This window comes from Aphis gossypii, chromosome 2 (genome assembly GCF_020184175.1).
Source record: "Aphis gossypii isolate Hap1 chromosome 2, ASM2018417v2, whole genome shotgun sequence".
In the NCBI taxonomy this organism is placed as follows: domain Eukaryota; kingdom Metazoa; phylum Arthropoda; class Insecta; order Hemiptera; family Aphididae; genus Aphis; species Aphis gossypii.
Genome location: NC_065531.1, coordinates 53,558,774 through 53,580,876, shown reverse-complemented (window position 1 = coordinate 53,580,876; position 22,103 = coordinate 53,558,774). Strand labels below are relative to the sequence as shown.

Sequence of the window (22,103 nt, the reverse complement as noted above, 5' to 3'; positions counted from 1 at the left end):
TAAAGAACCAATGATATTATAGCGCCAATTAATTATATTTACCTATGATTAACAATGTACTTTGAAAAAAAATTTTCTTTACTTTTTCTTCGTCAAATATTTTCTTTAATTCTTTTATTCTATTTTTGGTTTAATAATATTATAAATATTATTTTTTTAACACATTTTAATATTACATAGGTAATGCAATTATGGTTATTAATATGGTTAACAGTTCGTGGGTTTAATTCTATAAGAATATACATTTTATGTGGCTCACTAGCAAAAATTACAACTATTTCTAATGAAAATAAATCGTTTATTTCCTCAGAAATGGTATGTAAACTTCTATTAAATAACTTATTACATTCTTAGTAATCTAAATAACAACATAATGGAAAACGTCTGTGTGTTATCATAATTGGCATTTAATTATTCAACCAATTTTATGTTTACTTGTTTTTTTTCCATAAATGAGCACTTAGAATTTGTAATTATTTTATTTTAATATAGTATTTCACTGTATCAAGTATTGAAATAAATTTATTTGCGGATAATATGCTAAACGCGAACAATTAATTCAGTAAGTACATACTATTAAGTACTATTGATAAACCTGTTTTAAGATACGTTCTATGCTAAGTAATAAATGAAAATATATTTCTTGTAAGTTGTAATATGGTATGGCAATTTTTATGTGTAACTATGGCTCTAAATCCGGAAATCACAAATATTAAAGATAACAAAAATTGCATTCAAATCAAATAATAGTAATTTTTTATTAAAAACCTTGTAAGCCTAACTGAGATAGTAGATTACTGTAAGATTATGTAAAAAAATAATGATACACTTTAGTAGTAGTTAAATTATTTTAACGATACAACTATTGGGTGTAAGTTTTATATTTTATAAATGTTATATTTATTTACATAATTAGATATTTTATTTGCAATCGATTGAACACCCCTATATATTTGAAAATAATTTGATTGAATTTAAATGAAATTTCTTTAATAATTGTTTTTAAGAAGTCCTTACCTTATAAATAAAAAACGATCAAAAGCAGTTTGTTCTTTTAGTAAAATTTTACAATCAATTTTAAAAACCTTTTTCATTGCTAATTATAATATAATACAATATAATGACATTCACCACTCAACTAAAATGTCTAAGCGTTTTGAAATGACAATGACGTAGTAAAATTTAATTTTGAATGTGTTGCGAACTACGTACATTATTGTTGTAAGTCTGACAAAGGAACATATTGTATGGATGCTTTTAAACTCATCTTTCTTGGGAATAAATACGATACAAAATATGTGCACCTAAAAACGTCGTATGATATAATATGTGTGTTATAAGTATTTCTTAATAACATAACAAAACGTATCTTACAATTAAAACTACAATCAGATGTATGATCAACAGTTTTTTAGTATTTAATATTTTAAAAATAAACTTATTTGAATAATATTTAAATCAACTATTGCCAACATTTTTAATTTAATTCTTTATCCTAAACATGATATTTAAAACCTAATTTATTAAAAAAATAACTAAAAGCTATTATTTTAGTTTTAAACACCCAAAATATGAACTAAATAAATACTAGGTATTAGGTAACTATATAAAAAATACAATTATATATGATATGTAAAATCCAATTTATTATAATACTGGAAATCTTTGATAATTTTTCACCGAACTCAAATGATTTTCAATAAAATTGTACAAATATTAAATACTAATAATTTGGTTTGTCATCACGACAAATAATAAAAATGATAAATAATATAATATCACGACTTTACTTTGGTGAAAAAACCAAGAAAACTTGCATACACTGTTGTTTGTGTAAAATGTAGATGTAGTGTGCCTTGTCCTCGGTATTTTTTTTTAGTTTTAATTATGTGAATAAATCATTTTTATATTCACACAAAAACATTAGAAATAAACATACAATATAATATACGACACGAAATGAGGTTTAATAATAAATATATCATAGTGCTTTAGAAGTTAAAAAATATATATTTTTATTAAATAAAGATAATTGAAGAGTTTGAATAAAAATAAATGTGTGCATACATTTTTTACAAAATAACAAACCCAAAAGAATATGACGTATAACTTTTTAACAATTAACAATGAGCTTCCTTTTTTTTTAAATTTTTGTTCATACAATGTAACCTTGTCCGTTGTTATTCCAGAACTTTTTTCTCTTCTCTTTAGAGTTCAATAAAAAACATAGAAAATAGAAATTATTGGTTTTATCGTCTAATAAAATATTATTTCCAATATACATGTATATATGAACTATAGGTATTAAATTACCTACTTAAATAGTTCAGAGTTCCAACGTTAAGTAATATTGACATTGGGAAAGATATTCATCGTTTCCGTGAAGTTTAGGTATTGTAATAGCAGTAAAAAGATAAAATTATTTGGTGAATTCTGAAAACGGTATTCAATTTATATAACACGTATTATAATATAATATAAATATATATATATATGTTTTATCCTATTTTAAACTAAGTAAAATATCTTTCTATGTGAGCCATTTGATTTTTTACCAAAAAATCTTTATACAAAAGTTTATTGAACTTATTTTGCATAAATATATTTTACACTATTTAAAGAAAATAATAATAATAACTTTTTCATGTTGGAAATATTAATACAAAATTTATAAATGGATTTTTTCGTTAGCGAGGATATAAAATAAATGAAGTCGAATTTTCCCCTAAATTCAATGTAAAATACAAAATTATATAATGATACGAACTGTGTAATACCAGTATAATAACTCTCATAACTTATATGATTGACTTGTAAATATTAGAAAATAAAAAGATTCAATCACCACTACAAATGTTTACTTAAATGATTCGATAATCATAAATATTTATTTCACATAAAAATTAGAAAACTCTGAAACAAATTACATAATTTCATAATATATAGATTCTAAAATAGTTTTAAATACATTAACTAACCGTTATTGTTAGTTTATAAAATATCTAGTAAGTATGAAGAATACTAGTTAAAGTAGGTATGCACTTATAAATTAATTCAATACATAAACTGAAATTACCCATTCTATAAAGTAACTAGTTACTTTATAGTATTACAGAATCTCAAACATTAAGCCTAACATATATAATTATAATTGTATACCTATGTGCCTTTATAAATTATTTAGTTAAATTTAAAATACAATATCGTGTTAATAGTCTTATAATATTCAATATAAATAAAATTCATAAAACAAAATTAAATAAGGAATCTGTTAGAACGACAGCTGTTGCTGAGACATGAATAATTAAAATTGCATTTTGATTAGATGTAACTCTACAACTGAAGGATATACAATCATATTTCATTGATTGTTGTCTATTTTATTTTGTGTAAAATAGAATATAAATTATATTTTTACTAATAAGAGCTTTAATTAGATAAACCAAAAAATAGTTTACAGAAAAATATTATCAATAACTAATACATCAAGTGTTATTTATACTTGTATCATATTTCGTATTTAATAATTTATTATTATTATTATTTGATACTTAAATAATTATTATGTTTAAGCCATATCAGCGATATGATGAAGCGGTTATTTTATGTTAGAATGACATAATTTTGCATAACATACAAGAATATAAATTATATTGTCATAATGCATTTAGTATCCACAAAGACATTGCATCGAGTAGAATTTCACTATTAACAATATTTTGTACATTCTGATGGGATTCGTGTTGTTTTGGTCCACAGGTGACGGCTGTTGTTGACGTTATATCAGCTATGTACATGTACGCAAGGTCTGTGTTTTCTGGTATCAGTTGTGTGATAAATTAATACCCAATATCAAAACGTTTGTAGTCGAGTATAAAATGTCCACATGATTTAATCTTAATTTCCATTACAAAATCACATTTAATCGTTCAAAGGGTTTTTACAATAACGAACTGCTATAACTAATGAAAATTGTGCACTATTCGAAATTATTATGTCATAAAGTTCCATAATTGTCAAATCCATTTTATAAACTGTGTATTGTAATATATTTTCAAACACAATGTGTTTTCAACAAGTTGAAAAGTTCATAAACCATTATTGGTTTATTTATAAAGCAGCAAAACGTACTGTTGGAGGACACAAAACATGAAAAAGCAAATGGTTTGATAAAAACTTGAATACCACAAAGCTTTATGCTTTGAACTTAAAATGACTTCCTGACTAGACTAATAGAGGGTTGTAATACGAGTTAAGTTTATAAGAATGTGAATCAGAAAAACATGAAAAATTAGTTCATTTTTTTTTTTATTTAGTTATTATTAATTATCATATAGTATAATAAATTATAATTCATGATACTCTCAAATCTCGATTGCAATATCATAATAAATCGTGGTAAAATTGGAAAACGAATACAACTATAACACCCAACTGGTTATTGCAAAATTTGTGACCACAGTTTTGATACAATTCTGAACTTATTGTGTCAGTTTATGTTGTGGTAATAACTTTTCAATTTCGAGGTTTGAGGTCTAATAAATTCGGCTAACGTATATTTTGCAAAGTTATCTTCCTTCTTCCATTAAAAACGAATCTAACGTCGATAAATAAACCAATGATGATCACTACACATTTCCGAAACGTAATAAAATAACACAGCCGTGAGCCGCCATTAAACGGTATTTTCAGTAAATATGAACCATTATTAGATTAAGTCAAATTTAATGTCTATAGTTACATTTTGAATTTCAATAAGCACCAATAATATATCTAATGTTTTTAATACCCGATAGTGGATATAAGTATTGACGGGTTAAACGTTTTTCATTTCATTACCAATGTTACAAGAGAAATAATACGATTTCTTTTTTATTGTCAGTTGTACTTTTTTTCAAAAAATCTTCAATAATAATACGATTTTTTCATTAACCCGCAGTTGTAGGCAACTATAATAAATATACAACCTTACTTAAATGTTTGAATAATTTTGATCAATCGCTGATTTAAATTATAATAAAATGATAATGAATAATATATACAATTATTTTTGAAGCAACGGAATGAATCGATAAATTATTTACTTTCCCCGCTATACTCGCAACATCTTATAATATTATATTTATTTGACTTCCTGTTAAGTTTTGAGTGTGTATAATATTTTTTTTTTATATACCAGTATAAGGTTTAGCGATAACTGTTAAAAAAATAATGAACTACCTTACGGTATGTTTATTGTTTATAATAATGTAAGCTGTATCTATATTAAATATAAATATATTTGTAAATATATAATGTATAAGTATATACATTATATTATACACCAAAAATTCGAGGCAATAATTATAGTTTTGAAATTATTTATAATAAACAAACCATATAAATCGATTTATGTAATATTAACTATTCAATCAATACTTATCGATTTTAAAACATTATAATTATCCCTCATAAAGTCAATTTTAGTTTCCAATATTTTTATAAATTAAAATTCAATTCAGAGCTTGTATTTAATTCACTTAACAGTAGATATACACGAAGTACTTACTTATTTGCCTACCATTATTAATAATACTATACTCATAATATCTTTATATACGAAATATAAAAAACATTATTAAGTGTCCTATATGTATTTATAATTTTTGAGACGTGTAAAAATATACTGAATGATAAATACTTACGAAACGTATTACTCCGAAATTAGTTCTGTAACATTTAATATGATTCATTTTTATTTGTATATATATTTACATAATATTTAAAATTTATTAATCTAGGCGATGACGTTTTGTTTGATTATATTTATAAATATGATTTTGGTTTTAAATAAAAAAATATACAAATGCATAGAAAAACTTAAAAATGTGGTAAGAGAAGAGGTATTTATTGTAATTCAAAATGCAATCATTTTGTATTTCATTTTACTTGTTTTTAAAGATTTTTTTATTCATCACAAAATAATAATACATGGATATTTTAAATATTATAGTGGCAACTCATTTTCACGACAAATACAAAGATTGGGCTTTAAATTTCAATATAATATCCCATATAGTCTGCATTAAATTTACCCAGTACTAGAATAATTCGGTATACCTAATAATAATCCAGAGAATTAAGTTTTAATACTCGCATAATGATATGTTTTGAAATCACTTCAGCGATTTTCCGTTCAGTGGTATTTAGCTGTTATATTTTATTGTATTGTTGTTCCAAAATGTTTTTCGCAATAATCGCAAAACGCACTTAAGTCAATTTAAAGTTTTGGTTGCACGGATAGATATGCCTATACGTAAAAAAAAATATTTAAAACAACAAAATAACATCATACGGTTTACCGTATACACTATACCTAGCTATAATATAGGTATACTTAGAATAGGCGAAATGTAGAATATTGATTTGTCACCAGAAACTACATAAAAAAACAAAACAGATCAATTCGCCGTATAGTATACTAGAAAAAACGACGTACCTAGTACATTCTCAGACATGATCTAAAGCCGACCACAGTGTTAGAGACTGAACAATGTAAGTTTTAAAAAATAATAAGTGTGCTACTCTACATATTATATTATTTGCTACGGATTTGTCGAGAATAGCACGTGACCTTTACTGTTTTCTGTAATTTTTTTTTCCAAAGGGAAAATTATATTTGTGCATGGTAAGCGTGTGTATATGAGAAATATGTTTAAATAATAAAATCAATAAAATAATACGTCAATCATACCTACCACAGAGTAAAATAATTTAGAAGAAAACGTTTATGTTGATTTAAAAACAACTGACAAGCCACTTTTTTCTTAAATGTTAAATAATTTATATTTCGTATTAAGATGTTTGTCTTAACCATCATATTGTTTTAAATAATTATTGTTATTGGATATAATTTATTGTAATGTGTATATTATTTTAAATAATAATTTATTGGTTTTTTTTTTTATAGTGTGATTTGTACGTCAAAATACGTTTTACATTGAAAGGCTCCACGTCAAAATAGACAACACCAAAAGGTCCTTAGGGTTCAATACAAGTCATATAATCATATACCTACTATGCCATATCCAAACAAGTCTCGATTTTATAGGCGAAGTCGATGGTCGTTACGATCGGTCAACTGTTTTCTAGACTTCGATCGACCTCATCTTTTTCTCTCCGATATCCCATTTCACGTGTACTACACATACACGCACACAATATTATTATATAAATGTTTAAAGCGATAAAAATAAAAGGCAATGGCTCAGGTAGTGTGCCCAAAGATTATTTTTCGAACTGCGGGTGCTCTCTGTTTGTTTTCTCGTATAACGGCCTCGTCGTCGACACGCCGCTAACGATTTCCCCCGCACCATCCAAACGCCAAGAGATAACAATAATTTCGAACCCCGTCGTAAAGCTCCCGTGTCGTTTATGTACCATGTACCTACGCATATAATGTTTAATATATATATGTATGTATATAACATTGTTTATTATATATTATTTATTGTTTATCTCTTTTTTTCTTTTTAATATATTGCGTAAAATAGATAACTATTATAACCTTCCTTACACTAGGTATATGGTTTTTATTAAACATTTATCAATATATTCTATAAGTCAGAAGTTTTTAGGGCTTAAATGGCTCTCTAAATTAAATTATGTTTACGTACCTATTTAGTATTTTTTAATATATATAGTTGTATATTATTTATATGTTTTATAGTTTTAGACAACGTGTTTTATAAAAAAAAAACAAAATCATCGATATCTTTAAATAGATATCACACATGCAAATTTTTTTTTTTTTCGTATGGCGTATTAAAGGCCTAGTTCGGACGCCTATGCAAATGATTAAATCATAAGGAATGACTATTAAGAATATTTAATAATATTTATTAATTACATATTTATTCTAATTATTTTATATACATCGTTGTCATTCAAAAATTCTTAATTTTTTTAAAACTTTAACTATCATGATTGTAGCAATATAATATAGGTATGTGTGTAATATTATGTCGAAAAAAATTCAATAAAATGAAAAACGATATTAAAAATTGTCTTTACGTTCACAACTCGTAGAAGAGATATACGCACCATTATATTATTAGATACACTTGAAATATGCTTATAGGATAAATAACTGTCCATTATTAAAATTATTAAATTATATAAAATCCATGTACCTATCAATGGAACAAAAAAAAAAAAAAAATAATGAAATTAATTGAGACAAATATAAGTGTGACTAGAAACTATATATTTTTATTATTTAGTTTGATATATACCTAGTAATTCTTAAACGAAACTAATCACTAGGTACTAAAAGTTTGCAGGTCGTGTTTGGTAAAAGTTTTCAGCTTACCGACAAAGCTTTCTTATTTGACCAGCTTTTGTTAACATATTTGATGTCGGTAATTCGTTTAAAATAAATTGCGTACCCTCCACCATTTATACATTGATTTTTTTTTTATTTATTTTATAAATTACAACTACCTACTACCACAAAATTTGAAAAAATTAGCTTTTGCATTATCATGTCAATTCAGTTTCATTATTTACAAATATTTGTATCGATAAAACAATAAAAACGTATTTACTTTTACGAAGTACTTACATATAAATAATAATTGTCACTTGTCAGAAATAATTACAGTATATAACTTAAAACCAGAAATTGCTCTTTAATGTACTTTATAACTTAATTAAACTAATTAATTATTAATTTTAAACATTCTAAGTTCATGTTTTATGTTAATTAATTAGTCATAGTTTGATATCTACTTTCATTAAATTATTTTTAAATTGTATTAACTGTTGAATAAATTTGTTTTTTCATTAACTCTGGAAATAAAATACAAATTCATGGTTTCGTTACTAAAGTTTGAATGAAACTATGCATTGTGATATTATGATTAAGCTTAAAGTTTCAAACCAGAAGGTGTGTGTGTGGCGATTTTTGGAACTGCTATTAATGAACAATAAATCACTGAACGTTATGTACCTATATCATATCGAATAAAAACTAACAAAAATTATTTTGAATGTTACTTTTAACAGATCTATTTTAAAATTTACAATCGCCATCATAACAGTTATCCCAAATGGAAACTGTTAACACCTTTTAATACGTAAGTACAACAATTGGCGCCTCTATCAGTATTATTATGGATATAAGCAAATACATTGTTAACACTTGAACAGGTGGATAATTCTTCGTTAGTCGATACGATATTAAACTAAAATTATTATTATTATTATTAAACACTTTCTCTTTGGTGACTTAAGTTTAACTAATAAAAACAACAGAACGTATAACAGACGTTAATTTAAATTCATAAAACATATCATAACTATAATAATAAAAGTCAGTTATAATGATAATGTTAAAGTATGATATATACTATAAACAAAAAGCTTATTAATCATATTATTTCTCCTTTATTGGCATTTCGTTGTTTTTTTCAGACATTTGTTTAAAATAAAAAACGTCATAATATGTTGTTAAAAAAATCATGTTTTTGAAAGAGTGCAAAATATCATACTGTATAGGTTGTTATAGCTAATCGTGGCTAACTTTTATAAAACATTCCCATACAATTTACCAAATAATGTAGAATACATGATTTGAAATACAAATTATATTTATGCTGACTATGAGTAAAATGTTTTATAATTATACGCTTACCTTCCGAACACGATCTTAATTGACTTAATTTATATTTTTAACGTAATTCACAAAAATGTTTTATTATTCAAATTATTTTAAATAATTACATAACTTTTGTAAGGTACCTAGTCATTCACTAATAGTTTTAAAATAATTAAATAAAAATTCAATATAATATTTTATGAATATGACTTTGAACCTTAAAGTGTCATTAAATATTTTTATGACCTGTAAAATAAATTAACATAACTTAGAGTTTAGTACACTAGTTTTCTTTTTATAAATTATTATGCTAAACATATAATATTATAGTCTTAGGATTTCAATGGTATTGTGGAGTGCCAACGATTTTTTTTTTTATATCAGAATCATTGGAACACTGTACATTATCTACAGGCGTAAGTTGTATAATGTGCTTATCTATTTATCATTCGTATTTGATATAACTATATTATATTAGCTGTAGACATTATTGAAATACACAGCAAAAATAATTAAACGTAAAAATGCTCATAAAAAAAGTCCATTTGATAAATAACAGTTTTAATGAAACTTACTTTTTGTTTCATAAGTACTTGTACTTTTCTTCCTGAGCGTTATAATATCTTAAAAAAAATTATAAGTTATAACGCATTTTTTACAACACTCTATGTTATTCTGTTAGGTATATATGTTTTATTAAAATATAACGTAGTATTTGGATGTGCAATTTTTAACTATTTTGGTTTGATTGAAAAATGCGTTTATCATTATGTAGTAAATAATATATAATGTACACTCGAATTTTTTACCTTATATTTTGCTAAAAAATCTATCATCTGTTAGTCTATGTGTATAAACACAATACATTAATCACATATGTTAAGTGGAATACATTTATTAAAATTGTATACTTAAATAAAATAGTTTTATATTAATTAACATTAGATTACATTTTTGGAAACACATTGTTACAAATAAAATTAGTTATACGTTTTGGATGAGTAAATGTTTAGCATATTTTTATGATATAAATCATAATTAAATAATCTGTTATATAATATAAGCGGTGTTTTTTTTTTTATCAAAAAAATTATTGTTATTTTTCGACAGTATAATGGGGTACTAAATTACTACCGATTCTAAACACTATTAAGAAATATGTCGATACACGATATCTACGAACACCCGGGCTTGTTATTGCAAATAATAATGTATTAAATGTGTAGAAACCAAGATCACTAATTAGATTATCATGAATCGGGTTTGATCGATCAACACATATTATGATAGGGAATTATAATCATAATGGTTCACATAATAAAATTGTATCTTCAAAAACAACAGGTTTAAACACAGCATAATATTAAAAAGGTACCAGAGACATCGAGTCTTAACTTCACGTCTCACTGACACTTGTTATACTTTAGTTAAATTAAATAAACAAACTATTTTAAATTGATATTGATTTAAAAAATCATTTCAAATCTACTCGGAGAGACGGAAAGTAGACACGCACAACAGATTAAAATCAAGATTTTTCATTAAAAATATGGATACCTATACAAATTGTTTAAGTTATGACAATGCAATATTTTAAGTATATCATTGAATATTGTAGTATAAAATATCGTTCAAATATTTAGGAGGGTGTTTTGAATATCAGCATTGTCTATATTATGACTGAAATATTTTTTTCTTAAACTTTTATTTTAAAATCCATCCATGAAATTAAAAAAAAAAACTAAAAATAATGATGATAAAAAATATTCTTCCAAGTATATGGTTTAGTTACAATGAGGTCAACATGACGAAAAATACGTGTTTTAAATATAAAACCCTTGTGATTTTAGTTTGTTCTAATCAAAGTATTTTATCTTTAAGCGGTCCATATAATTTCAGTTTGTATCACCTTCAGACATGATAATAATTATGTCCTTTGTTTAATTGTATAATAAGAAAATGTTATATAGGTACAACAATGTCTGCCTTAAAATTACGCATTTGAATAATACTATTGTATGCCCGCGTGTTAATCGTCTCATTTCGCATCATCTTTGTAGTAAGTAATAAGAAAACACTCCTTTTAACGTGCACGTTTATCTAACATGCTAATCACGATTGTATAGTTATTTATACAAACAATAGTTTCCATGTTGTTAAAATATACTTTATATTCAAGGAAATTCAAAAAAGGTATAAATTCAAATGGCTATTATTATAATCGAATCATTTTTATGATCGGGGGGATATGATAATCAAAAACATTTTTATTGACTTGTATTATAATTTTATACAAAACCATATTGTATTTATGACGTTTTGTATTATAAAGTATTGTAGTTTCATGTATAAGAATTCGATGATTTTCTGAGTGTTCATTCTGATAACACTTAATGTATATTATTATAAAAATTGATAACTTTACATACATCTACATACATACATACATACATACATACATATATATGTATATTACATATATATTATACATACATTATACACATTAAACAATAATCTATTTTTGTTTTACTTGTGTTGAAATTTACAATTATGTTGAAAGTGACCTTTATTAATTTCGGTGAAATTATGTGTAACGTGTACTAAAATGAAAATATGAGTAAATATTATACAGTTAGTATTTATTAAATATATGTGAAGAATGAATTAAGAATATGCTGCTAAAATAAATAAACATAACGCAGAGATGTAAATTTTTAAAAATTTTTAATAGGCTAATGTTATTTTAAACAGAAAAATATTAATAATTAGAAATATTTCATAGAAGATAATAATTAATAATATTTTTATAGTTAAATCATTCATGTATAATGTAATATAAATATATTACATATGTAAATGTTTATTTTGTTATATATCATTTAAGCTCGTTTTAAAATAAATTTATATTTTATTTTGTCAAAACCATCTTATATAGGCAACAAAATGATAAATAATTATACCAAACATACTTGCATAGTTATATCACATAAATATGCTTTTAAATTATTTGATTGAAACTGGAATGCATTAATACTTATATCATTAGGTATCATATAAAACAATAATTTAATTTCAGTGAGTAATTATAGTTTTATAGAATATTTTTAAATTACATTTCCATATTAGTATAAAAACTATAGAAACTATATAAATTTAAGGCATAGATAAGTTATTGCATAAAAAAAATTAATTAATTAATTCCTATGTTTTATACATTTCTTGTTAATCAGGATTCAAGTTGTGTGCTAAATATTAATATTATCCTTGAATTGTACTACTAATGACCGATTTTATTTAAATATTTATTTAACTATGTTACAAAATTAAAAACTAATAATATTTCATTTATACTGTTGTAACGGTGTAGCCGTCACCATATAAAAAGGTCCTTTTCAGGACCACCAATCACAACACAGCATACATAAAAACAATACCATCTGAGAGACTTAGCGGTGAATTTAAACCCTTTAGATTCATCACAGAGTCTCACCAAGTACGGCGATGGATAGGGGACACAGTGAAGAAAATAACAACACCCCATACAGATCTATAAGTTCAAAATTGACTCCATAATGAGGAAATCCGTACCGACAGTAAGCACAAACACGCACGGCGGCATACTGGTGGTTTACTAGTCGGTACGGATCACAGTATATATACCGGGCACTTTTCAAGACAAATTAGTATTCAGTCATTATCACCATCGTCAACATATAAGTCAACACAACGACGAACGACGAACATAATACTGATTTCTACGAATTCCACTCCGGACTAAGCAGCGAAGACACTCGTGAAACGAGGCGGCAACCGACAAACCTACCAGTTACGTTCCGGACTAAGCAGCGAAGACACTCGTGAAACGAGGCGGCAACCGACGAACCTACCAGTTACGTTCCGGACTAAGCAGCGAAGACACTCGTGAAACGAGGCGGCAACCGACGATCTACCAGTTACGTTCCGGACATAGCAGCGAAGACACTCGTGAAACGAGGCGGCAACCGACGAATCTACCAGTTACGTTCCGGACATAGCCGCGAAGACACTCGTGAAACGAGGCGGCAACCGACGAACACGGCGATAAGTCTACCAGTTACGTTTGAGTGTTGAGGCGGCCGTCGACGAATATAATAAACCTTTCACTTGGCGTGCAATACCAGCGGCTCTTACACGCGTTTTGCACGCACAGTCGATCTACCATCGCGACTGATGAAAAACGGTTCTTTTTAGAATCATCAGTTCAATCCCACTATAGTGAGCCTACTCAGGTTTCACTGACCACTGTAGAAACGCATAACTGTACACGACTTGCATAAGACCGTGGAAAAGTGTGTATAACCCGTTTTCCAAGTCATATTGTGTAAATTTAAATATTAGTTATGTTCTATATGTCGCGCCTCTAAAGGCCCTGACATCACCCGTTGCGGCTCGCTTGCTCAAGCTAGCCCCGCGGTTTTAGAACAAATTATATGTCATCCCATTTTTATAGTTATTTCATTATATATATTAATATTGTCAATAAATATATGTGATACCAAAAATTGGAGTTTTTAATATTTCAATATGACAAGTCATTGAATATCATTGCACTGTGTCAACTGGCGCCCAACCCGTGACTCGACACGACCAACCAGAAAAGAGGAGAAATACATACACACATCAATTGTTAAAATAACTACTCAATAGTTTACTAGTCGGTACGGCAAAAGAATATACTCGTCGAGTTTACTAGTCGGTACGGCAAAAGAATATACTCGTCGAGTTTACTAGTCGGTACGGCAGAAGCATATACTCATCGAGTTTACTAGTCGGTACGTCAGAAACGTATACCCGATAATAACCAGTACGGTCATTCTTTGCAAACAAATTGCCTAGCTGGCACGGCTGACAAACGGATCTACTAGTCGGTACGGCAGAAGCATAGACTCGTCGAGTTTACTAGTCGGGACGTTAGAAACGTATAACCAATACGATTATTCATTGCAAACAAATTGCCTAGCTGGCACGGCTGACAAACGGATTTACTAGTTGGTACGGCAGAATCATATACCCGGCAATTTTACTAGTCGGTACGGTAGAATCATACATCTGTCGATCTTATTAGTCGGTTCGGAGAATTATATACTTGTTATTAATTATTAAAACGACAACATGACTAGACGGAACCAGGTGACGCCTGGGGAGGATCCGACGGAAAAAACACGACAGTTAGAGGGAAAGGTAGCAGCATTAGAAAAGACCACACAACAGCTACATAAGAAACTAGAGATGATGGAAAATCAATATGAAGCGTTACGACAACTCATTAATGACACAGATACCAAACTACTAGTGACGACAGCACGGCAAGAAAAAGATATCCAGACATTACAGACCAATGTTACTTCATTACAGAATACAAAAAACGATGGTAATGTTATTAACACTATCACCAGATCAACAGTAGATATTACAGCCCCAACATTTAGTGGAGAGAGCAAGACAGAACACCCAAAACAATTCCTTAAGGATATGTATAATTACCTGGATCACAAACAAATTACTGCCAGAAGAGAAAAAATGATAGTAATAGAAAACAATCTTCGTGGAAAAGCATCAAAATGGTACACAATGATCAAAGATGCAGCTCTAGACGAAGAACAGAAGTAACATTCAGTGAATTGTTCCTCAAGCATTTTTTCTCTGAAAATCATCAATGGGAGATTTTCATTAAATGCACAGAAGCGGGAAAAAAACCTATTAAAAAGGATTTTCAGGAACATTTTCATCATTGGATGGCGGAATTAAAACACTTAGACTCACCTAAGATGAATGAAGAACAAGCAATAAACTTAATTACAAAACATTTCCCGATAGCTATCCAAGCATATATACAAACAACAAAAGAAAAGAAGTTTTTACCTATATGGGAAAAATTAGGTGAATTGAAAAACAATAAAAATCACGAAGAGGAACCAATCAAACAAAATGAAAACACAACAAAACAACAAATTTTAGGCAAAATAATACATATAATAGAATGCCATACCAAACAAACAATCAAAATTATAACAATACACCGGATACGCACAAACCATATGCACAAAGACCAGCACAGACCTATGGAAACAATCATAAATCAAACATCAGACAATTAACCATGGACCAACCAGATTCCAATGAGGACACTATAAACAGTGGCAGAGAAGATCTAGATGAAGACCATGATGGGACAAAAAACTGGGAACAGGGGACTGCGGAAACAGATCGACCACAGTCATAAATACCCTTGATCTAAAACACATTACAAGATTAACAAAAAAGAAAAAAAACGTCCACCGGACAAACTGAATCTTTTAAAAGCGGAAGATTTAATAAAAGACGAAGATTTTGACATCACAAAAAACAAAACCCTACAAATGGGATGCCCGTATACCAAAATGCTTATAAACAACAAAGAATACGAAATGTTAGTAGATTCAGGAGCAGAGATATGTGCAATATCTGAAGAATACTATAACAAAATAGTAAAAGATAATCCAAAGATACCAATAATACCGTTAACGGGACTTAGTATACATAACGCAACAGGTAACAAACCTACAAAAGTAACTAAACAGATCTTACTACCAATAGAAATAGGAAAAGAACAAATACAGACACCATTTATTGTAATAAACAATTTAAATGAGAAAGGTATAATAGGAAGTGACTTTCTGGAAGTAAGTAATTCAACAATGACTACGAAAAAAGACAGTTAACAGTAAAGATAGACAATGAAATATATAAAATACCATTCTCGAGAAAAAATTCATTGCAACCAATCCACTTACGAGCAATATCCACACAATCCATCACAGAACCATTGGACCAAATACAATACAATATATTACCTGATCACATTCAAAGAAACATAGATAAGCTAATACATCAATACCCAGAAGTATTTCGAGATACACCCGGTGAGATAAAAGGGTATGAGTGTGTAATCAGATTAAAAAATGATAAACCAGTTAACCAAAGGCCATATCCTATTCCGATCACGAAACGTGAGGCAGTGGAAAAAGAAGTGAAGCGTATGTTGGATATGGACATAATTAAACAGTCAAGATCACCATACTCAGTACCAATTGTACCAGTCTTCAAAAAGAATGGTGACGTACGATTGTGCCTTGACGCAAGAAAAATCAACGAACATATTATTCCAGACCGAGAATGTCCGATGACTATAGAATCAATTTTTTCAAAATTCGAAAAAATAAAATGTATTAGCACATTGGATCTTCGAAGTGGGTATTGGCAAGTAAAACTGGCAGAAAAGAGTATGGATCTATGTTCACTCCTTATAAATGGCAGAAACTATTCATTCAAACGCATGCCGTTTGGTCTTAATATAAGTGGCTCAGAGTTTCAAAAGAGTATGGACATAGTATTAGGACCATTATTACAATCTTTTGTAACAATATATGTAGATGACATACTAATTACATCAGAAGACGAAAATAGTCATTACGAACACATAAAGATGGTTCTAGAAAAATTTAAAACTTATAATGTCACTGTCAACATCGACAAATGTCAATTCTTCAGAAAACAAGTGTCATTTTTAGGTCATATAATTTCAACGGAAGGAATAAAAATGGACAATGACAAAATAAAAACTATTCAAGACTTCAAAACACCGAGCAAAAAGAAAGAAATACAAAGTTATTTAGGTTTTTTGAATTTTTACAGAAAATATGTAAAAAACTTTGCACATATAATTGAACCATTAATAGAATTAACACGAAATGATTGTAAATTGTAAATGGGAAGAAAAACATCAACGAGCGTTCGAAGAATCGAAACAGGCATTTTTGAATGATGTAATAATAACATTCCTGATTTTTCAAAACCATTATACATAAATACAGATGCATCAAATGTAGCTATAGGTGGAGAATTATACCAAATATTAGACAACAATGAGAGAGCTACACTAGGTTATGCAAGCAGAACATTAAAATCACCTGAAACAAGATACACCACTACAGAAATTGAGGCATTAGCGTTAGTATACTGTTGCAACAAATTTCGACAGTATATATTAGGTCACAGAACAATTATACAAACAGATCATCATGCGTTAACGTTCATGAAGAGTTGCAGATTAACCAACGGAAGACTTACTAGATGGACTTTGGCTTTGCAAGAGTATGATCTGGAAGTACAATATATCTCGGGGAAAGATAATATAGTGGCGGGGAGGACACACTCACTCGTTATCCAAGGGTCAATGAAGAACGAGAAGAAGTGAGAATATCAATTAATAAAATCAAAAAATCAGAATACAGCACAGAATTAAAAAAATTAATTGGGAATTTAGCCAATTTACAACGCTCGGACATAAAGTTAAAGAGAATAATTAACACAAAAAACGAACATGTAACGATAAAAGACAAGATAGTGTTTGTAAAAGGTAAAACAGAAAATAATTGGCGATTAGTTATACCAGGTCAAATAGCAAACATGATAACACAAGAAACACACGAGATCATGGGACACCCAGGTCGATACAAAACGTATCATGCATTAAAAAGAATATGCATATTTAAAAATATGCACAAAATTGCAGCATCAGTTGTAAGAAATTGCGACAGTTGTCAAAAAAGTAAACCCATTAATTATCAATCAAGTGGACCAACAAAATCTCACAAACCAAAAACACCATTTGAAACAGTATCAATTGATTTAATGGGACCACTTCCAACTGGCCGGGGAGGAACACATTATATTCTAGCAATATTAGATACATTTTCAAAATATATAAGACTGTATGCACTAAAAAAGGCGTCGGCAAAAGCGATAATAAATAGACTTGAGCAGGATTATATACCCAACACGGGTAAACCACAGTCAATACTCACAGACAATGGTACTCAATTTACGGGAAAATTGTGGAAAACAAAACTCCATGAGTTAAATTATATAAAACATTCTACTAAGTATCACCCACAATCAAACCCGGTCGAAAGATATAACCGAGAAATAGGCAGGTTGCTAAGAACCTATTGTTACGATCACATACCAAATGGCCGAATTACTTAGAAAATATAGAAGATTGGATGAATAAAGTACGATCAGAAGTAACAGAAATGACCCCGTGGGAAATAATTAAGGGAGAAATACCAAAACACCATTGGAAGATATAATCAAATTTCCTGAACAGATGCAGAAGGAAGTCAAAAAAGAAGAAATAGTACAAATGGTAGCGTCTAGAATTAAAAAAAAGGCAGAAAAACTGGAATCAAAACAAAAAATAAAAAGAATATCGAATACAAGGTAGGACAATATGTTCTAATACGAAATCATGACTTATCAAACGCACACAATAAAGAAATAAAAAAATTATTTCACATATTCAATGGACCATTCATTATAACCAGAATAGTCGGAAAAAATACATTGGCAATAAAAGATACAAGCACACAACGCGAAGAACTCATTAATGTATCGGAAGTTCGTCCATACTACGGTATGGACAAACAAGACACGGCTTAAATATAAAATACCAAATATAATGAGCCAATGAGGTGTAAGATAGCGTTGACGAATCAGCATTAAGCATTTAGTACACAAAACGTATATAAGAACAGTCAACAAAATTTTACTCATCAGTCAAAAAATGGCACCATTAAATAAAGCACGTGAACTAGCTAAACGAGAAGCAGCAGAGAAAAGAAAACAGTTTTTAAAAGTGGACAAGGAGAACATAAACGGGTTATCATCAGTAATGTTGGTGAAAATCCAAACACCGAAGATCAACGAAATAAACAAACAGGAGACTATTCCTAGTATTATGACCATAAATAAGGCAAGGAGCATCAATGAACAAGAACAGTGGAATCAACCATTTGACTGGAGATTTGTAACAGAGAACACATTGTACAAATATATTCCATTTGAAAAAAATATCAATATATCACAAGCAATGGACTACGTGACGGGTAAACTTAAACAACACGAACCACCAACAAAAAACAATTAAGGCAGTAGACAAGGACACGCCAATTTGGTATATGTCCAGAAATGCGATTCGTCGCGCACTTTACAAGGCGTCCATACAAAGACGTATTTTTAGTAGCTTATGAGATCCGTCATCGGTTCATTCAATTCACCCGGTGACACATCTGGGGGGGGAGTTGTAACGGTGTAGCCGTCACCATATAAAAAGGTCCTTTTCAGGACCACCAATCACAACACAGCATACATAAAAACAATACCATCTGAGAGACTTAGCGGTGAATTTAAACCCTTTAGATCATCACAGAGTCTCACCAAGTACGGCGATGGATAGGGGACACAGTGAAGAAAATAACAACACCCCATACAGATCTATAAGTTCAAAATTGACTCCATAATGAGGAAATCCGTACCGACAGTAAGCACAAACACGCACGGCGGCATACTGGTGGTTTACTAGTCGGTACGGATCACAGTATATATACCGGGCACTTTTCAAGACAAATTAGTATTCAGTCATTATCACCATCGTCAAACATATAGTCAACACAACGACGAACGACGAACATAATACTGATTTCTACGAATTCCACTCCGGACTAAGCAGCGAAGACACTCGTGAAACGAGGCGGCAACCGACGAACCTACCAGTTACGTTCCGGACTAAGCAGCGAAGACACTCGTGAAACGAGGCGGCAACCGACGAACCTACCAGTTACGTTCCGGACTAAGCAGCGAAGACACTCGTGAAACGAGGCGGCAACCGACGATCTACCAGTTACGTTCCGGACATAGCAGCGAAGACACTCGTGAAACGAGGCGGCAACCGACGAATCTACCAGTTACGTTCCGGACATAGCCGCGAAGACACTCGTGAAACGAGGCGGCAACCGACGAACACGGCGATAAGTCTACCAGTTACGTTGAGTGTTGAGGCGGCCGTCGACGAATATAATAAACCTTTCACTTGGCGTGCAATACCAGCGGCTCTTACACGCGGTTTTGCACGCACAGTCGATCTACCATCGCGACTGATGAAAAACGGTTCTTTTTAGAATCATCAGTTCAATCCCACTATAGTGAGCCTACTCAGGTTTCACTGACCACTGTAGAAACGCATAACTGTACACGACTTGCATAAGACCGTGGAAAAGTGTGTATAACCCGTTTTCCAAGTCATATTGTGTAAATTAAATATTAGTTATGTTCTATATGTCGCGCCTCTAAAGGCCCTGACATCACCCGTTGCGGCTCGCTTGCTCAAGCTAGCCCCGCGGTTTTAGAACAAATTATATGTCATCCCATTTTTATAGTTATTTCATTATATATATTAATATTGTCAATAAATATATGTGATACCAAAAATTGGAGTTTTTAATATTTCAATATGACAAGTCATTGAATATCATTGCACTGTGTCACTGTATTATAATTATTGATATGTTACGTAAAATTTTAATTCATAGGTATTTTAATATTAAAATGTTTTAGTTCATTATTACAATTAAAAACAAATAATTCAAATACAGTAATAACATAATATTATATTATAAATATAAATATATGAACAATAATGTTTACAGTTTTAAAAAAAAGTTCAAACTAGTTTCACAAAAAGAGTTAACAAAAACGTACAGTGGATGAAGAGAATTTCATTTAAGTAATTTGAGAACAATATTGCTCATACACTTAATAATAACGTCATGAAAAGAAGACGGAGAGTCAGCAATATATTTTTTAATTCCGTCCGACATTAATAACCACGAGCCCTTTAATTAATAAAATTAATTACATTTTCATAAATTTGCATAAACACTGGGTATATCTGAAATACAAAATAAAACTCGCTTTTCAGTTCTCGGATCGAAGAATACTATGTGTACGATTTAAATATGCCAAGTTGGCTATGGCTAGACCTTCGTAAATAAAGTGTGATAGGAGACGATGAATTACGCGTCACCAATTATATTGAGGTCGTGGTGGAAAGAAAAAAACTAAGACCGGAAAAATGATGAACTCAGCGCGCGTTGGTGGCCGGAAGTCGGACGCCACGAGCTAGGTACTCTGTAAATTCACTGATGACGGTAAGTCCCTCAATAAAATCTCGGAAGGTACGTGAAAGTTTCTTTTTAAACTTATTATACTGAAGCTGCTCAAAAGTCGTTAACCCAAAATCCCCGTCGTCCGGAAGTATTATTACCAAGGTTCAAACTTTAATTTCAGACCCACATGCTGGATACTGTAATATAGGTGTGGTACAGATAGTTTATATAGTCCTTAAGATATCTTCAACACTTTTTCCCGAATGTGAGAAATCGATTTGCATGTACATAAACGGTGATATGTTAGTACACAGTATACCATCAACGAAAAAACGTAAATAGTACGTATTTTAGAATTTGATAAAATATGCAGAGAAATTGACAAAGTTTTTACCATTTGGGAAAGCTTCAAGCATTAAGAAGTCATAGTATTTTAGAATCAG

The 22,103-nt window shown here is 29.3% G+C and overlaps 1 protein-coding gene and 1 long non-coding RNA gene across 4 annotated transcripts in view; both read right to left on the bottom strand.

Moving 5' to 3' along the window:
* Nucleotides 1-22,103, bottom strand: part of LOC114131105 (CCN family member 5) — a 261,031-nt gene that overhangs the window by 128,844 nt on the left and 110,084 nt on the right. The window lies entirely within an intron of this gene.
* LOC126550515 (uncharacterized) lies at nt 12,988-20,804 on the bottom strand. Its single transcript, XR_007604637.1, has 3 exons — nt 20,579-20,804; nt 13,457-13,773; nt 12,988-13,392 (listed from the first exon to the last, which is right to left on the bottom strand). It is a non-coding gene; the product is annotated as an uncharacterized LOC126550515 (long non-coding RNA).